Source organism: Rhamphochromis longiceps, linkage group LG3, assembly GCF_057381845.1.
Source record: "Rhamphochromis longiceps isolate RC_006_pf linkage group LG3, R_longiceps_female_GT1.1, whole genome shotgun sequence".
Taxonomy (NCBI): domain Eukaryota; kingdom Metazoa; phylum Chordata; class Actinopteri; order Cichliformes; family Cichlidae; genus Rhamphochromis; species Rhamphochromis longiceps.
This window is the reverse complement of record NC_140559.1, coordinates 23,531,677-23,550,826: the sequence shown is the minus strand read 5'-3', so window position 1 is coordinate 23,550,826 and position 19,150 is coordinate 23,531,677. Positions and strand designations below refer to the sequence as shown.

At 41.6% G+C, this 19,150-nt stretch overlaps 1 long non-coding RNA gene across 1 annotated transcript; it reads left to right on the top strand.

Moving 5' to 3' along the window:
• The first annotated feature begins 9,504 nt into the window (after positions 1–9,504).
• Positions 9,505–12,117, top strand: LOC146673520 (uncharacterized). The gene is made up of 3 exons (XR_014910468.1): positions 9,505–9,848; positions 10,811–11,164; positions 11,497–12,117. It is a non-coding gene; the product is annotated as an uncharacterized LOC146673520 (long non-coding RNA).
• Positions 12,118–19,150: the final 7,033 nt, after the last annotated feature.

Sequence of the window (19,150 nt, the reverse complement as noted above, 5' to 3'; positions counted from 1 at the left end):
AGTTTCCCGCTTTCAGGTTTCACGGGTTAACCTGAACTCAGAACTTTAAAAAAAAGTATTTTACATGCCAAAAAAAAAATTATTTTAAGGTTCTTTCCTACAAATTTTCTTCTTGTTTACGTCTTTGAAATACCTTTAGTAAAAAGTCAGCCAGAAACACAGGTTTCTGTACCTTTTGCCTCTAACATTGTGTAACAGATTAAGATCAGATGGTGGCGTATTTAGGAAAATATATTTGTTATGGCCTGTAATGGGGTAACTGTGCCCCCTAGAGGAGTAAAACTGCACAAGAATGGCAATTTATATTGTTTTATTAAAAATGAGTTAGGCAGCCAAATACAGTTGTTGATTTAGTTCTGAGAGTCAGGCTTATGCTGCTTTGTACCATTCCTCACAAGCATAAAATCCATATTTCTGGTAATTCTCCTAAGCATTTCCTAAATAATCATTTTAATTCTCTAAAATAATTAAACTAATGATGGCTGATATGAAACAGATACAAGCTTCAAACTCGAAGTTGCATTTTTCCTGAACCATTCAGGGAAAATGCCAGAAAAACACACATGAACAATAATTGTTCTTCCCCTGACTGATTGTATGGCTGGTCTAAACCAATGGGTACTGCTACACAATGTGAGATGCTTCGTAAAAATCAATGTCCCCTTCCACAGCACTGCTACTGTAGAGGTTCATGACAGATCCTCCTTAGTTACACAAGCAGCACCCTCTGTTCCCCAAGCACTTCTACAGCCAACTACTACATTACATAAGTTTATAGAATCAACTGACCAATCAAGCCATTTTCCCAAAATTACATATCATTCACCCAAACCCTAGTTACAATCATCATATCTACAGGCAGATGTTGTCCTATTACAAGAGACCCACAGACCTCTTAGAGGTTCGAATGAACTTAAAACACCTGAGTTTCCTAATGTGTTCTCAGCTTGTTATAATTCTAGACAAAGGGGAGCAGCAATTTTAATACATAAAAATATTAATTTCACAGTACTCGATACAGTTATAGATCCAAAGGGCAGATTCTTAATCATTAAACTATCTATACGTGATAAAAAGCTATGTATTGCAAGTGTATATGGTCCAAATGTTGATGATCCCTCATTCTTTCACGGTTTTTTCAGTGCACTCTCTGAACACTTAGATGGCACACTTGTTCTTGGAGGTGACCTCAACCTTGGACTAAATGAAGACATGGATAGGCTCAATACAGCGGGAACTCAGCGTAATTGGCAGTCCACAAATATAATCAAACAGTATATGAGCGACTTTGGTCTTTGCGATGCATGGCGCTCCCTTCACCCCACCAGTAAGGACTATACTTTTTTCTCACATGTCCATCACTCCTACTCTCGTCTGGATTATTTTTTGGTCAGCAGCTCACTGCTGAACGACATTTCAGACACTGAGATTCACCCTATAGCTGTCAGCGATCATGGTCCTGTATCTTTAACACTAATGCACAAGAATAATACTACGCCAAGAAAAAACTGGAGATTTAATATATCACTACTTAAAGATGAAGACTTTATTAAATATTTTAAAAAAGAGTGGACTTCATATTTGAACTATAATGACACTCCCGAAACATCAGCTTCTGTTCTATGGGAAGCAGGGAAAGCTGTGATGAGAGGTAAAATAATTTCTTTCTCATCACATAAAAAGAAAAAAGAAAACAAAAATATTCAGGAATTAGAAAAAAACATCAAATCACTAGAAGAAGCCTACGCGTCCCACCAAGATCAGGAAACATTGAACAAAATACGCAAAACAAAACTAGAATTAAATGAGATAATTGATAAAAAAACAAAATTCTTAGTACAAAGACTACGCCTACAAAATTATGAACATGGTAATAAATCCGGTCAATTTCTAGCAAACCAGCTAAAAATAAATAAAGAAAAAACAACTATATGTGCTGTTCAAGATTCATCTGGGAACACAATATATGATCCGATGCAAATAAACAACATTTTCAGGGATTTCTATAAAACGTTGTATTCACCACAAATAAACCCATCTAAAAAAGAAATTGATCAGTTTTTGGACAACATAACTCTTCCAAAATTATTGGACACTCAAGCAATGGCACTGGATTCACCACTGACACCAGGTGAACTCCAGGAAGCCCTGATAAGTATGCACAATAATAAGGCTCCAGGTCCAGATGGCTTTCCTGCAGAATTCTACAAAGAATTCTGGTCGATTCTAGCACCAGTTTTCTACAGAACGTTGTTGGAAATTAAAGAAAAGGGCAGACTTCCATCAAATATGAATTCTGCAAACATTAATCTCCTGCTAAAACCAGGCAAAGACCCTGTATATCCCTCAAGCTATCGTCCAATATCCCTTATAAATGTAGACCTTAAAATAATCTGCAAAGCTCTCTCAAAGAGACTGGAGAAAATAACCCCCCTCTTAATTCATCCTGACCAAACTGGTTTCATAAAAGGTAGGCACTCATCAACAAATACACGTAGATTACTTAATTTGATAGACTACTCATACAGTAAAAACCTAGAAACTACAATATTCTCTTTAGACGCAGAAAAAGCATTTGACAGAGTTAACTGGAAATTTCTATTTGCAACTTTACACAAATTTGGTTTTGGATCCTCTTTCATAAACTGGTTAAAAATATTATATAATTCCCCAACAGCTTGTGTTAGAACAAATGACCAGACATCCTCCAGCTTCTGTCTCTTGAGGGGCACCAGGCAGGGATGCCCACTCTCCCCTTCACTATTTGCAATTTTTATTGAACCACTAGCAGCAGCAATTAGACAGAATTCAGTAATTAAGGGCATAAAATGCAAGAACGTGGAACATAAAATCAGCCTTTATGCGGATGATGTGTTACTCTTTCTCCAAAATTCACAAACCAATATCTCTGGGGTGATTGAATTGATAAACTCTTTTGCAAGAATATCAGATTATGCATAGCCAAGAAAACAGTCCTCATGAACTGGAAAAATAAAAATAATCTTAATTCTAACCAATATAGAAATTATCTATTAGATTACATTAGTCTTGATACAGCCTCTGCCACCACATCAGATCAATTGCTCTGGGCTCCTTTGATCAGCTCCATCACCTAGTGGGGGTGGGGGGTCATAGTTTGGTCCCGCCTTCACTGTTGTGATTGGTGTGGGGGTAGGGACAGGCTTAGGGCGTCGGGGGGTTCCCCGGAGGCATCTTCCTTGGGGGGCTCAACCCGGGGTAGCGGTCATGTCCGGTTAGGGGCTCTGTTGGCTCTCCGGTGACTGTTTCCTCGCGGCTGCGTGCAGCGGGGCTAGGGGAGGGTCTGTGCTGACGGACGTGGGTTACTGACCTGGTAGCCTGGCTGCCCCTGGGTGGGTCCGGGATGGGCGTGAGGTTCTGGGGGCGCTCCGTCTCTGGGCTGGGACCCGGACCGGGCCTCGGGGGCTTGGGTCCTGGTTGGTGTGTTGCCGGGGTTGTGGGCGGGTGGGTGCATGGGGGCCCAGCCCTGGAGCAGGGTGCCGCCGGTGCGTCGAGCCACCTGGGGGGCTCTTCAACTGGTGGGGGAGATTGTCACATCTTGCAGGAGCTTTCCTCTCCTCAGGAGCTGCCTCTGCAGGAGGGGGAGATACAGGAGAGGTGGAGGAAGATCTCAGCCTGGGTGTTTATTGTCTTATGTAGTCTGGAAGATGAGTGGATGGTGGGGTGGGTGCAGTTTTCTCTGTGGTGGGGTTGGGTGGACTGTCCCGGGCTCTGTGGGGCCGGGCGGCGCTGCTGCACTGGGCCCGGTCTGGATGGGCCTGGGCCCCCTTTCCCTGGCGGGTCGCGGAGTATGGGGGTGCCTACTGGGGTCAGCGGGGGAGCTGGCCCCAGGGAGGGGTCACTTGCCCCTCCCTTCCTTCCCTCCCCATCTCCAGCTGCCTCCCTCTTCCCGCTCCACCACAACCACCCACACATGCAGGGCCTTGGAGTAGGGGTATGTCACCAGGGTGCAGAGGAGGCTACCCCCCCCCCCCCCCCCCCCCTCTGTCCCCTTCTGGCTGCCTCTGCCTCAATTTTATCCCACAACTTAGACATTCACATTACTCACACTCTCATTACACATACATATAGGATCTTGGGGGTGGGCACGATACACGGAGTCCAAAGTACCATCAGGGTGTACACCCCACCCCTGGCATCGTTGCCCACCTCTCAATTTTAAATACACGTAGACATTGAGGGCTAGCAGGAGGGACCATGCGCTTACCTGCTGCTCTCTGGCAGGTAGCTCCAAGCCCTCCTGGGTTTTAAATGCACCTTAGAACACACATGCATCAACATTACAATGAGCGGGTGGAGGGAGGTTCGGAGTCTTCTCTCACCCCCGTTCTCTGCGACCTGCTGGAGCAGGGGGGCTAGGACTAGGAGGAGGAGTTGGCCGTCCGACTGCGGTCTGGAGTGTGGAGCCTTCCTGCTGCTGCGGAGTCGGGGCGGTCTGCCTCCCCCCACCGCAGGGAAAAGGGAAACACCACCTGGGTCTGGGTGCAGTTCCCCCCTCCAGGGGCGGGGGCACCTAGACCCGGTTTGTAGAGTACGCTTGGGGAGTGTGATCGTGTGTACAACGTCTCTTTATGTCTGTCTCCACGTTGGTTGAGTGTGGAGTAAGTGCATATGAGAGCATGAGGGTGGGAATGGATGTTTGTATCTGTGTGTGCCTGTATGTCTGTGTCTATATGTCAGGTTGGGTGTCAGGCGCCACCTCTCTGGGGACATCTCAGGCCCTCCAAGGTTTGGAGGCCTATCTCCCCCTACCACCACTTCCCCTGCCAGTGGCGGACCCCCTCAGACATCGGTGCGTTGGTGGTTCTTTGTGTCCGGGGATGGGCGTCCAGGTACACACCGGCTCACTCCTTGGCGGCCGCTTATCGGGGCCTGGAGCCTGGGGCTCGCTCGGGCCACTTCGGAGGTGGGGTGCCCCCAGCCTCTCGGCCTGGGGCTCGGTCACTCAGGCGCAGCTGGCTGCCGGCGGAGCTCACGGGCGCGTCACTGCAACTCCCGGGGCGATCGTGGCTCAAGAGTTGGGAGTTCGCCTTGTAATCGGAAGGTTGCCGGTTCGAGCCCCGGCTTGGACAGTCTCGGTCGTTGTGTCCTTGGGCAAGACACTTCACCCGTTGCCTACTGGTGGTGGTCAGAGGGCCCGGTGGCGCCAGTGTCCGGCAGCCTCGCCTCTGTCAGTGCGCCCCAGGGTGGCTGTGGCTACAATGTAGCTTGCCATCACCAGTGTGTGAATGTGTGTGTGAATGGGTGGATGACTGGATATGTAAAGCGCTTTGGGGTCCTTAGGGACTAGTAAAGCGCTATATAAATACAGGCCATTTTTTAACTCCCCCTGGCTTCTGCTCCGCGGCTGCTGAGTGAGCCCTCATCTGGGACTCTCCTCAGCTCTTTCCGGGACAGTGGCGCAGCTGCCCCTCTGTTGGTCTTCCTTGGTCTCTTGTGTTCTGGGGGCCTCTGGATGTCTGGAGTTTTGATCTCCTCCACACCTGCTTCACGCCCTGGAGGACGGGGCTGTGGCCCCCCCACACCCTCTAGCAGATTATTACATGAAGGAACCTTTTAAAAAAACAAAAAACAAGCGCGTCCATGCTCACAGGTGTACACACGGGTGATCACACCCACAAACTACACCCTTTTTGGCTCCTACCTCAAAGCACACTGTGTTCTGTTGATCTTATGTGCTGCACAATAATGTTTAACATTTAGTATTTACTGTCATATTCCCATATATCATTGTGATGTTGTTTATTCTATTACTCTTGTTCTCTTCTGCTTGCTTTCTTTTTTCTTTCTCAGCAGGTGATCCAGGTGATTGATATATGCATTTTTTTCTCTCTGCCCGTTCTGTTGGTTTTTGTGTTTTGCCCTTCTCCCCCGTCCCTCTTCTCAGCTGTTTCTCTTTCCCTCTTTCTTTCTCCCCTTCTTTCCCCCAGTCAAGTCTGTCCCGTATTCAGTAAGTGAAAATAAAATAAACAATAAAAGGTGAATCAAATGGACCATTACGGCAAGGCTGGGATGGTCAGTTTGGTAAAGTAAATCCGTTGGGCATCTTTCTTTGCCTTTAGACAACAATTCTGATGGCAAAAGAGCCAAACGGGACAGGCCAAAAAAAAAAACAAAAAAAAACCAATCATCATATGATTATTGAAAAAATGTTTTTCTGTCACCAGATGTCACTAAAACAAAGCATTGAATAAAGGAACCCATTTTAAATAAAACTGATAAAAATGTTCAATACTGGTTTACTTTTCTATTTGCACATCGCTAAATGTGGATCCAAATTCAGACTCTTGAGGCAGAATGGAACCTTAACTAAAAGTGAGTCTTTATATATGGGTGTGCAAAATACAAATGAAAAGTGCAGGCAGCTGGGGAACACAGAAGGAACTAACCAGCCATAACAGGACGAAGGAAGCAAAACAGGATGAGAGATTGTGAAAATAAAAAACGGCAATCGGCATGAATAATCAGGTCTAAACTACTGGTGAAAAATCTTTCATGACATTGCAGATTTCTGATATTTTGTGTAAATGCAAGCATGTAACGCAGGCCTGGACCTGGAGCCTGGGCCTGGAAAGCAGGGCTTGAAACAGTTCTGTTCTGTTTTCTAGCTTTCCAGGGCCGGTGTCCTGCAGGTTTTAGATTTGTCCTTGATCCAACACAGCTGATGTAAATGGCTAAATGACCTCCTCAACATGTCTTGAAGTTCTTCAGAGGCCTGGTAATGAACTAATCATTTGATTCAGGTGTGTTGACCCAGGGAGAGATCTAAAACCTGCAGGACACCGGCTCTCGAGGCCTGGAGTTGCCCACCCCTGATGTAACATTTTGATTATTTCAAATAAAAAACAAATGTGAAACATTTATTCTTGCATGAACCACCACACATTGTGTAGCTTTCGTACTTATTTACATAAAGTCAAAATTCACATGTTTTATGTAACTCGAATGTTTAATTATGTGGGCTTAAGAAAATAAAGTTATAGACTATATTTATATGAAACACGTGCATACTAACTGCATTTGATGAATTTTAACCATATATACAATGCATCTTTGATTTCCACCCTCTAGATCCCTCCCTGGCACTAAAGTCCCATATTGTTGCAAGAAAGAGGTTGTGTCATATTTGTCATATGTCAAAGTCTGTTCTCCATGCCATTGTCAGGAACCTGGTGTCACAGTCCTGGGTCGGTGACGCCAGTGTTTTCTGTTTTCTATTATTAATCTTAGATTTCTTGATGTGTCTTTGTTAGTTCTTAGGTTTTGGTTCTGTGTTAGCATTGTGCCTCTGAGTTTAGTCTGTGGATTTTTACTTTGAAGGTCATTGTATTCTGTTTTGCTTCCTCCCCACCTCATATTTGTAATTACTGTCAGCCGTGTTTCCCACCTCTCTTTTTAATGTCTGCGTGTGTTCCCGTTCGTTGTTGCGTCATCCCCATCCTAGCCTGTGTGTTCTGTTTTCTAGCTTTCCAGTTTGGTTTCTGTTTTCCTTTTTGCCAGCAATAAACCTGAGATTCTTTGAGTTTAATTTTCCGCCTCTGTGAGTCTGCATATTGGGTCAGTTTCCTGCCTGCCTTCACACAGACCATGACACCTGGGTCTAAGGAACCGAGGGTCCATGAGCAGTTGGTGACTCATATTATATTATCTGTTTTTGCTGCACTGTGCTGCAGTTCCTGTGTTTTCATGCTTGTATGTATAGGCAGGTGTATGTGTGTCGGTGTGATAGGCACCTTCATGCCTGGTGGATGTGGCCCTGCCAGGTGGCTGACCACACCTGAAGATCATGCTACGCACCTGCAGCTGATCAGCCTGTAGGAGGAGCTACTTAGGAGTGTGGTGGAGCTCTCTTTGACGGTGGATTGTTGCGTGAGGTTCCACGTCAGTATTCTTAGTGAGATGCCTGCTGTAGAAAAGTGGCTTTATGGTAGTGATGGCCAAATGAAGCTTTCTGAAGCACTGAAGCTTGGATTGAAAAACGGTTCATTACTCGAAGCTTTTCAACACAGTCCTCTCTGGTGACATCTGGTGGCCAAAAATATGAAGAGCAGCTTGAATCCACAAAATAAAACCAACTGCTTCATAATGACTGCCCACTCTACAGAGTGGAATTCTGTCTGATGTTGGGCCACTTTGTGTTGCTTTAAACGTGTATTTTTTGGGGTGACAAAAATGTTGTTTTTCTTTAATACATAATTTTGAGCAGTAAACTCTGCTTGTTTAAACATGCACCATTGTGTGATTTTTCTTTGCTTGTGACTTCTTGATGTTGGTAAATACAATAATTGAAAAATACCACGTTACATATAATATACATATGATAATGTACAACACATTATGGAGTATGTTTCTGCTGTGAGGTCCCGCCTCCATGTACTTATGCAGTTAATCGCTAGACGGGTATTTTTATAAATAATATTATATTTTGGGAAATTTTCCCAGACATATTTTTGACCTGGAGGTAGATTTGATTGTGAACTGGAAAGGGAAAATGCTTATGAACTTGCAAATTAAAAACATGATGCATTTAAAGTAGCCCTTTTCCATTTGTATTTAAGAAGAGAATTTGTTCTAGTGTGCGTTCTAAGTTCTCTTGCCTTAAGGAAAATCCCTTCACATGGCACAGAAGAGGCTGGAGCGCACAGAAACTGGTAGAGATGCAGTTATATGGTCTAACTGGGCCCCACAAACTATCAGCTAATGAGAATAAATAAATTAAATTGCTGCACATTTTTTGCAGACTAGCAGTTTAAGATTATTTAAAACATAAATTATTTCTTTTTATAACATTAAATGTAAAGAGTCAAATAGAAGTCTTTCTAAAGTTATTTAATGATATTGTAGCGGCTCAGGGCTGTTCGGGGTTCTGTTTGTACAGTTATGTTTTGTGTATGTTGCCATGGTGACGGGTGACGCCCTCTCGCTGCGACGGTGTGTCCTTCCGGGGTCAGAGGGCGCCCTGTGTGTTGGTGTTGTTGCCGCGCTGAGCAGTTAGGTAGCGGCAGTGTGTTTTTCTGCAAAACGGCTGTGCTCCCTGGCTAGCTCACGGGAAGCACGACCAAACGATACCTCCGTCTCCTCCTTGTCTGAGCTCGCCACAATATTTATATTATGAAAAGCAGATTTTTGACATTTTAAGTTTGTCCCGTTGTCAGATAAAATAAACACGCACAAAACAAAAGCAAACAACAAGAACACAAAGCTGGAAAACCCACCCGATTGACCAAAATCAACTCAAAATATTCCCACACAACAGAACCTACTCTATTCCTCGCTGGCTCCAAATCTCTCAGTAGAAATATCAGTGGTTCGCTATCTGTCACCATCAAAACACTCCACAAATCCCGCGAATGATTCGCTTCCTTATAAACCATTGAATCAGATACCGAGGCAGTCAGGTTCTAAATGAAGCATCGGACGTCACTGATCACGTGACTCTGGCCAAACAAATCAAGCTTCGACACACGCACCGGAGCGTCAGCTTCAAGCGGGCCATCACTACTTTATGGCTGTCTCCCCCAGGAGGAGTGTGAAAGGCCAGAGAGAGGAGACAGGGGAGCAAAGAAAAACATGGACTTTTTGGAGACGGCACGACACGGGAGTCAAGGGAGTGCACGGCAGTTTTTTGTGTGAATTATTTACACCACTGTAAATAAATGCACTGTTCATCACAAAGAGTCCAAGGTTTGTGTCTTCATTTCCCACATCCCCAAAGTGTGCCACACAGCCAGTGACAGCCATGGATTTAACACCTTTCCTCTGCTTTTTCCTTACTACATATTTTTGGGGATTTGCTTCTGCTCTCGATGGTAAGCTGAACAGCACAAGTATACGCAAACAAGTTTAGAAAATTATATAGAAAATAATTAATTGAAATATTTTTTTTCAGGTCAAGCTGTGCTTTCTGTAGTATACTGACAGTTGCTCTCATAACTCAAGTAACCGTTCTAAAATAACTTTGTCACTGATGTCTTCAAAAAGGTCATTATAACCAGTGTTGGGAAGGTTACTTTTAAAATGTATTCCGTTACAGAATACAGAATACATGCCCCAAAACGTAACAGCGGTACATGTATTCCGTTACTCCCCAACACTGATTATAACCCAGTAGTTATTAAGACCAGTAAAACCAAATGTCAAATACGTGCATGATTTGTGCTTCTTCCCTCTCTCCTTCTGTAATGCATTTTTGCTTGATGATATGAAACAGTATATTTAAACTTTATATTGTTTTATATTTTATTAAGCACTAGCAGTGTCTGCCTATTATTGTCTTTCTTTTTTACCTCTACTACTTTCGACCTTTATCTACTGGATTGAAAGAAAAAAAAACGAATTTCCTGTTCGGGTTTTTCCCCTTCTGTTAACAAGAAACTTGTGTTGCTTACTTCAGGCTAAGCAGGTATTTTGAGTCACTCCAAGGTAGACTTGACAACTGATATGATGATAATTTAATTTTAAAGGATTATGAACAGTCAGTCATTGCATTTCATTTGTAGATAAAAAATGTTGACATTTGAATTAAGAACAACACTAACATGGAGTATAATAGTATAAATGGAGTTAATTATTATACTACTGGTTCTTGGTGGAATGGATATATAAGATTAAAAAAAAGGTTGAGCAGCACCGCCGTGACATTGTACATTTATGGCTCAGAGATATATTTCTTCTGGAAAGAGAACGTTAAACTGTCAAAGCGTCAAAGGCTCATTTGACAGTGACGTGCTTTATATAAATATTTTCTTTCTTTCTTTTCTGTTTGACTTAGACCAAAAACAAGTTGTAGAAGCTGGAGAGAATGCACTACTGAAGTGTTGTGATTCCAGTATCGGTAAAATCGAAAAGTTATCATGGATCAGGAGAGATGTGGGAACAAATCTGCATGTTTTCTTCTACCGAGAAAATCGCCTCTATGAAAACATCCAGCATCCATCCTTTCGTGGCCGAGTGAAGCTGAGTGATCCACAAATTAAAGATGGAAATGTGTCCCTCATTCTCTTCAACACCACCACTAATGACACTGGAACATATGAGTGTTATGTGGTAGGCACTCACGCTGGACGCCGTAAGAGAGCAGTTTCTGAAGCCCAGCATGTAGTGCAGCTGAAAGTTAAATCTATAAGTAAGTTTTGGCATCTTTAGCCTAAGTTAGATGAAATCTACACAATGCACCTTTTTTTTCTTTTTTAATAAAGCAAAAGCCATCATACCTTAAAACCATTGTAAGAAGATCAGAAGCCTGTTTATATGATTTTAAATTGGTTTCATTTCTTTGTTTTAAGTATCGTGTCAAGTGTTTTTAATGTAAATTTATTGATCAGTGATGTTACAATTTACAAACAAATTAGAAACTAACACAAACAAATTCCAAAGTTTACTATGATCTTTCACTGCTTCTTCCATTTATTAATTGATAATGTCTGACAGCACCTCACGCATGTTTCTCACCTGCAGGTCAGCCACGAGGACTCACAGAGGATGGATCTGTTGAACTGATGGTTGGTCTGTCAGCTTCTGCTGGGCTTCTTGTTGCTACTGTTGCTGGTTTTGTGATCTACAGAAAATTTGCGAATTCAAATTATGAACAAAAGCCAGTTTCCAGGACTCCCAAGGAAACTGGAAAGATGACAATGGAAGTCCAACCCGAGAGTCCTCTCCTATTAAACAGTTAAATACAGACTGAAGAAGTCACTTGGACGAGAGACAAAACGTTTCTCCTACAAAACGCTACGTCCAGATTAACAGAAAAAACTTTTGGAGAGTTAAATATATAAATTTCTGTTTTCAAGTCTCAAAACAGAGTTGAAGCTAATGTGCACTGTTGTTCTCTCAGCCCACTGAGAGGAAAAGCACATCTTTATCAAAAACTCCTGCAACAACCTCTTTTTGTGGATTGTGTGTTTTTATTGTCTACTTTTTTTTTATTTAGGAAAGTGCATGTTAATTACATGTAAAAAAAAATTACATGAATGTAAACATACCAGATTATAGCCAAGGGCTAATTTCCATCTGTTGTCCATAAAACATAAAAAATAAACATAATAATTCATAAAAAATTCATAATTCATTCATAATCTATTTATCCCCTTCGTATATTTTATTTATATTTGTCTCTGTATTTATATGTGTGTGTGTGTGTGTGTGTGTGTGTGTGTGTGTGTGTGTGTGTGTATATATATATATATATAACATTCTGTAACTGTAACTTCTGTCGGTGCTGTGCTTTTTTGGAAACCGAATTTCCCAGAGGAACCCACCCGAGGGATTAATAAAGTTCTATCTTATCTTATAATAAAAACTCCATCACCAAACTCACACATACACACCATTCTTTTCCCAAATAAAACATTAAAACTGTACAACTTATACATGATCACACACTTGATTTGTCCATAACCAGTTTTTAACCTGTGCCTTTAAGAAGTTGAATGTCGAGCATTCTCTAATGGATTGAGGAAGACTCTTTCACAGATGGCCACCCTGGACAGAAAGGACGTTCTGCCCAAATGCTGTCCGTCTGTGGGGTATAAACAACTCTCCTCGGGTTGTAGCTCGAGTGGTCCTGTCTGAGCTTTCTTTATGCCTAATGAACTGCTTTAGTGGTGGTGGAGAAAGGGAGCGTGAGACTTTATATATTAAACACACTCTTTTAAATTTCACTAAGTTATTGAAGTTCAGTAATTTGTGTTTTTTTAACACATGACAGTGGTGGTGGGAAGTCGGTTCTTTGTCAAGTAGTTTTAAACTTCTTTTATAAATGTTTTCAATAGTTTTAAGTGTTGTTGGACAAGCAAGTTACCAGGACGTGAAACAATAGTCTATATGAGAGATGATCATACTAGCCATGGTTATTTTCTAGAGAAGTGATTATACAAGCCTTTGTTCTTCTGGTATGCTGTTGCTCGTGTTCAGGAAGATCTAATTACACTGGAATCTTGAGAATCTAGTTCCTGACTGATTAGAATTTCAAATGCATATTTAAAAAAGTTCCACTACCATCTCCTTTTATTTCCTCATTCCTTTAGTCTTAAAGTGCGCAAAGTTAAACTCACAATCCAACAAGTGACTTTATCTCACAGTGGGTAAATCCAGGGAATTTCTTGTTATTGTTAACAAGTTAATATGAATTAAAAGAAGGAAAAATCTCCAGCTTCAAATGGACAATGTTTATGACATTTATTCTGCTCTTACCTTGTGTTCTATGAGGCAATAATGTTGACTGACAGGAGGCGTGAACATTGGCAATGTTGGCAGAAAAAACACACAAGCCTTAATTAACACTAAAACAAACACACACACCTGACTATGACTGGAACTTAGTCTTAGTCACGTCTTTCACATTACTAAAGGTAAAGTCACCTCTTTGGTCTTGCAATGGGGATAAATAGAGTCCAGACGAGTACAGAGCTGCACAGATTTATCAGGACTGTTTAACACTTTATAGATATTACATTGCATAAAGAAAACACTTCACTTTGCTTAACCTGTAAACCATGTGCCAGGTCACATCTATAATCTTTGATATTTTTATAGAAGAGATTTAACTGTCAGCAGTTCACATTTATGTCCCTTTATTTATATGATTTGCGGTGCTAAGGCTTAAGATGTAATGTGTAGGCCTGCTCCTACTGCTCTAGGTCAGTAAATATCAGCTGCAATATGTACATTAGCAGTAAAGTAACACAAAGACTCATATATTACTATCACGGGGGTCTCAGGGACACAGGGAATAAAGCTTATCCCAGCTCTATAAACTAAACAGGTCACAGTTACAAATATGTGTGTCTTTGAATGGTGAGAAGATTAAAGAGTGCACACAGGTGAACTGTCCCTTTAAACGCTCCTGTCGTGTTCACCTCCCGCCCCTTACTTTAGTGTTCCCATTCTTCAAAATTGACCAGCCAGTTTTAACTGCTCTTAAATCAGCACAACAACCAACAAATCTTTTATTCAACATTCTTCATCTGTGAACAATGTCTCAAAGTAGTGTTTAATATTATAATATTAATATGAATTAACTGCAGTAAAAATACAAATGGGCACTGAAAACATATTACAAAACGAATGAATGAAAGTAAATAAAAAACCAAAGACCAAACTCAACATGAAGCCTTGTGTGTGTGTGTGTGTGTGTGTGTGTGTGTGTGTGTGTGTGTGTGTGTGTGTGTGTGTATCATGCACATGTGTGGCATGTGACAGTCAGGTGAGGGCCTTGCAAACATAGGCATCACATTTGCAGCATCTCAGGCTTGTTTTGTTGTCTCTCGGGGCACAGAGCTCACAGCGCTTCCTTTTCTGCTCGTGTCTGTGTTGGGGGAGAGCAGCCAGGCCAGTGGCTGGGGCTGGGGCTTGCACACTCTTAACCAGACTGGCAGAGGCTGGTGTGCGGGGAATGTGCTGGCGCCGTTGAATAAGAGGAGTCACCAAAGCTTTCCCCAGCTCTGCTAGGAAAAGTCTCTTCCTGAAACGCTTCCCCTGATTCCAGGTTGGGTTGATGGCTGTCCACACCACATATGCGTTGAAAGCAGACACATCAAGGATCTTGTGGAACAGTGCCACAGGCCAACGAGCTGTCATTAGCTTGCAGGTGTATGTGCCAGTAAACTGCAATAAAAGGAACAATAAATAAGAGATTGGGAACATATTGAATCTGTCGTACACAAAATGCTATGATTCACATAAATGAAAATGAAATACATGCAGGATCGATGAAACTTTACATTACCTTATCAAGGCAGTCAACAGCTCCTTTGTTCTTCTTGTAGTCCTGGATTATAAGGGGCTTCCTGTCCTCTGTGGTGCTGACCGCGGCGTCTTTGTGTGGCGTGCTCATCGGGATGACATTTCTATTCTCCGTGGGAAAATCCAACACAAGTGTGTGTGTGTCAGTGAAAGCACATGTTGATGAGAGTGCCTCTCTTCCTCTACTTTTTCTGCATAATCCATCATACAAAATGTAATCAAATGGAAAAGTCTCTTTTTAAAACTTGTTTTATTAGTTTTAATCTTTTAACTTTATGCATCAAGCAAAAATTTAATTATATGCAACATTCTCTGACTTGAAGAAATTAGTTTAACATTTAAACCTATTTTCTGCACATTCCAGCACATAAAATATTTTTTTTTTGTTTACACTCAGTCTTTCAAATAGATGCAAGTAAAACACGGCAGAACATAAATAAAGTCAAAGACTCAGCGGTCCTGTTGCTCTATTTTCACCTGTAAAGCAGGAGTAGGGTAGGCAGAGGTGTGCTCTGGTGCAGGTGTGCCGGAGCGGTCAGTGGAAGAATCCGCGAGTTTCTCTGTGAGTTTCCCATTAAACCCTCACGCTGCACGAACGTGGCACTCGCTTACGTCATTGTCATGAGACATTTTCGCAAAAAAATCACGGTTTTAGTAACGCAGTAACTGAGCGTTCCTACGGGAAAGTAACGGTAATCTAATTACCATTTTTGCAATAGTAATCCCTTACTTTACTCGTTACTTGAAAAAAGTAATCAGATTACAGTAACGCGTTAACGCGTTACTGCCCATCTCTGGTTGTCACATGTGGTATTATGCACTTGGAGACTGGTTGTTTTGTCCAGCACAACACACACGCCCTGGTTTTCGTCGGCTCCTCCACTACTGGGGTTCCCCGTGTATACCTGCATATTTCAGGCATAGCTGCTCCTGGCGTCACATGCTACCCAGACCTTTATTCCACTGTGGCGTGGGTGTGGTCTCTGGCCAGCTGCAGAGGAGGGGTGACGCAGTGAGCTCCTGGGGTGGCACAGGGGCGGGGTGAACAGGTGTGCTGGGATCTGACAGTGATTGTGTCTCTTTATATGTTGGCAGTGACAGTCGGAGGAGGGAAGCGGACGTGACAGCAGAGAGAGAGCGGGTGTGTCTGTGTCCCAGTAAAAACCACAGTATTAAATAAAAATTCTGCTGTCATCATATTCGCTCCAGCTTATGTTTCTTGGGTCCAACATTACATCCACATTTCCCTGGATTGCTTAAAATGTACACCTTGAAGGGACAGCGACCTCTGAAAGGAACCAGGCAATCATCAACCGTCACCTCAGGGCCTGGATTGTACATAAGCGCCACTGCTGCACAGTTCAAAAGCAAAAGTGGTTTTTATGGAGAACAGCTACCATCCAAGCTCTCTCAAAAATATCTGCTGAATCATTTTTTTTCCTTTAAAACAAGTTTATCATTTAAATTTAAATGATGCCTAAAGAACGTGTAAGTGCCTGAGCACAAACTCTGGATGTTAAAAATGTGATCAGATGAGTCTATTCAGTAGTGCGTTGTCAGCTCGAACCTGTTTTTTTGTTGGGTCTTTTTTTCTTTTTCTCTATAGCTTTGCTCTTAGTGTTTTACAGTTCAATTCAATTGTATTTATACAGCGCCAAATCACAACATCATGTCATCAGGATAACACATCTCATGAAAGACTGAAATATGCTTTAAAGAAAAACTCCAGAGCAGAGATGATTCAGCTGGATCAGAGGGAGTTTCCTCAGCAAGCTGCCTGTGTGTAATTTTTGGCTCACACTTGCTTTCACAAGTTGGATAAATCAGACTGTATCAATTCAGCCACATCTTCCCCTCTTATATGTAAATTGTCAGCAGTGCTGTGACATTTGTGCCACATGTGGCCCAAACAACACTCATTTTCACTCTGTCTGTGGCTATTCGTCGAATTCGGGGACTACACTGTTATTTTATGTAGCTGTTTCTCTTGTTGACAGTTGTGCCAAAAGTGATTGTCTGTAGTTTTTTATGTGTAATGTCTTTACTTATATTTGTAAATACATGTTAGTGAACAGTTTTTGCAAATTTAAAAATTGCCTATATACCTTTATAAAGCTAGTGTTATATTTTTGTAATTCCTGATATCCTCTTGGCCAGATTACTTCAAAAAATACATTTTTAATTTAAATTAGACTTTTTAACTCGATAAATAAAGGATACATCAGTTTGACAAAAACTGATTGCAGCTTCTGCCTTCTGACAGGAACGTGGTTTGTGGCTCAAAATGACATGATATCATTACTTATATCCATCTGTAATGTGTTTCACGTATTATAGGTCATGTACATTTGTTTAAATATGGGAAATCCTTTTTTGGCATATACTGAAAATCTGTATTTGGTAGACAATGACTTTTTCGGCACAACACTGACGTTTTAAAATGGCGGATTGGATACTTATGAATGAGATGTTCTCATGACTTATCAAGTGATGCCACTGATCAGCCAATCGGTGGCATGCAGTCTGATAAGGTGACATTTTAATACCTTCTCAGATTGTTTGAAACCCCAGCCGAGCAGATACTAAAAAGTACCTGGTACCAGGAACTATGACTCAATGGAAAACCCGAAAAACAGTAGTTGTGATCAGAGCTGTTTTGATTCTTTAAATAACAGGGAAACATGCAGCGGTGTTTCCTTTATGACCTCTATTAGCAGAGTAAACACTGGAGCATCCTTTATGATAAGAGAGCTGTATGAAAACCTCTCATCATTCCTTCACCTCGTGATGTTTTCCTTCAACGACAAGGAAACATGATGAGCCAGAGACAGAGTTTTAAACTATTTGTTTCAGTCATTCAGCAGAACAGGGAAATAACAGACTCAGAAAATCAATGATGGGGAAATCTGCTGTTGCTCTCAAAGGAAGTCATTTAAATGTTTCGAGTACTCCGAGACTTGACAAGAGAGAGAGATAGAGAGAGAGAGAAGGCCACGCCCAACAGCAGTTTGTTTATCAGTGGAAAGTTTCTAACATTTATTCTGTGATTTCACCCATTTGAGACATTTTAATGACATAAAGATCACTGTGCATGACTCAGATAGATTTAAAGAAGCTTCCCTTATTAAAGGTCAGAGGTCACAGTCAAGGCCTTGTGTGTTGTCGGTCTGACTGAATCTCCTGGGCTTCCACCTGCTGGTGATATCCTGTCAAAGCACTTTACAGTGACACTCCACAAACAAAAAAAGGAAATTGGGTGGTTGTTACAAAAGTCTAACTTTTAATTTGTACAAATAATTTTACGTTTCTCTGATGAACGTAATTAAATCATGCAGGATTTGCATGAAATTTAACAACTTAATTTATTCTTGTTCAGATGACATGATACAATCTAGCAAGAGTGGTTAGTTGCCCGGAAAATCCACAAGATCACACAAGATTTCAAACAACAGGAAAAACACTGGAGTTATAAGAGGCAGACAACTATGCACGCATCACATGTATGCTGTTGCTATTTATTGTGGTTTAACCTCTCAAGGACAAAAAATGTTGCATCAAACCTTGCAATCATAGTTTTAATACTTTTATGACACATATACTGGCAGCTCGAGCTGGACAGTGCTAACCATGGTTAGCACTGTTAACTCACAGCAAGAAGTAGGAGAAGGAGTTCAAATCCAAAATTGGGCAGTGGGTTCCATCTGGTTTGCAGTTATTACGCCTAGGTTAATCTGTCATTGTAAACTAATTTTAATGTTTTTTTCTCTGTATGTGTTAGCCCTGTGATAGACTGTCCAGGGTGTACCCTTCCACTTACCCTATCACATCTGGGATAGGCCCCAGCTCCCCCACAACCCCAATGAAGATAAGAGAGTGGAGTGAAAGTTGTTATAAATCTATTACGTTTTAAGTTAACTAGACTGTTGAAGATTATGTAATATGAAGACAACATATAGTACTTAAGGGACCAAGTACTATTGGGGTACTAACCAATGTCCACTATTCAATTAAATAAATCCAACATGTACTTTGAACAACATTGCTTTTATTTTCACAGGCTGGACACAAAAATGAAACAAACATGAAGGCAACAAAGAACTAAAAACTAGAGACAAAAGTAATTAAAACTCAGAGGTTTCGAAAAACAAAATATAATAATCCTATAATTCCAAAGAAGTGTTTTGGATTTTGTATGTGTTTTGTCTCTAGGGGCCACCGTAATGACCATATGCACAGAGCATGCACAAGAATTTAAATTTGCAATGCTCCGATGGCCCTCAGTGTATGAACAACAATGAAGAACTTAAAGATAAAAAGATCAAAATAAATGGTTTGGTATGGCTGTGGGGCAGGTGGTTCAGAGGGA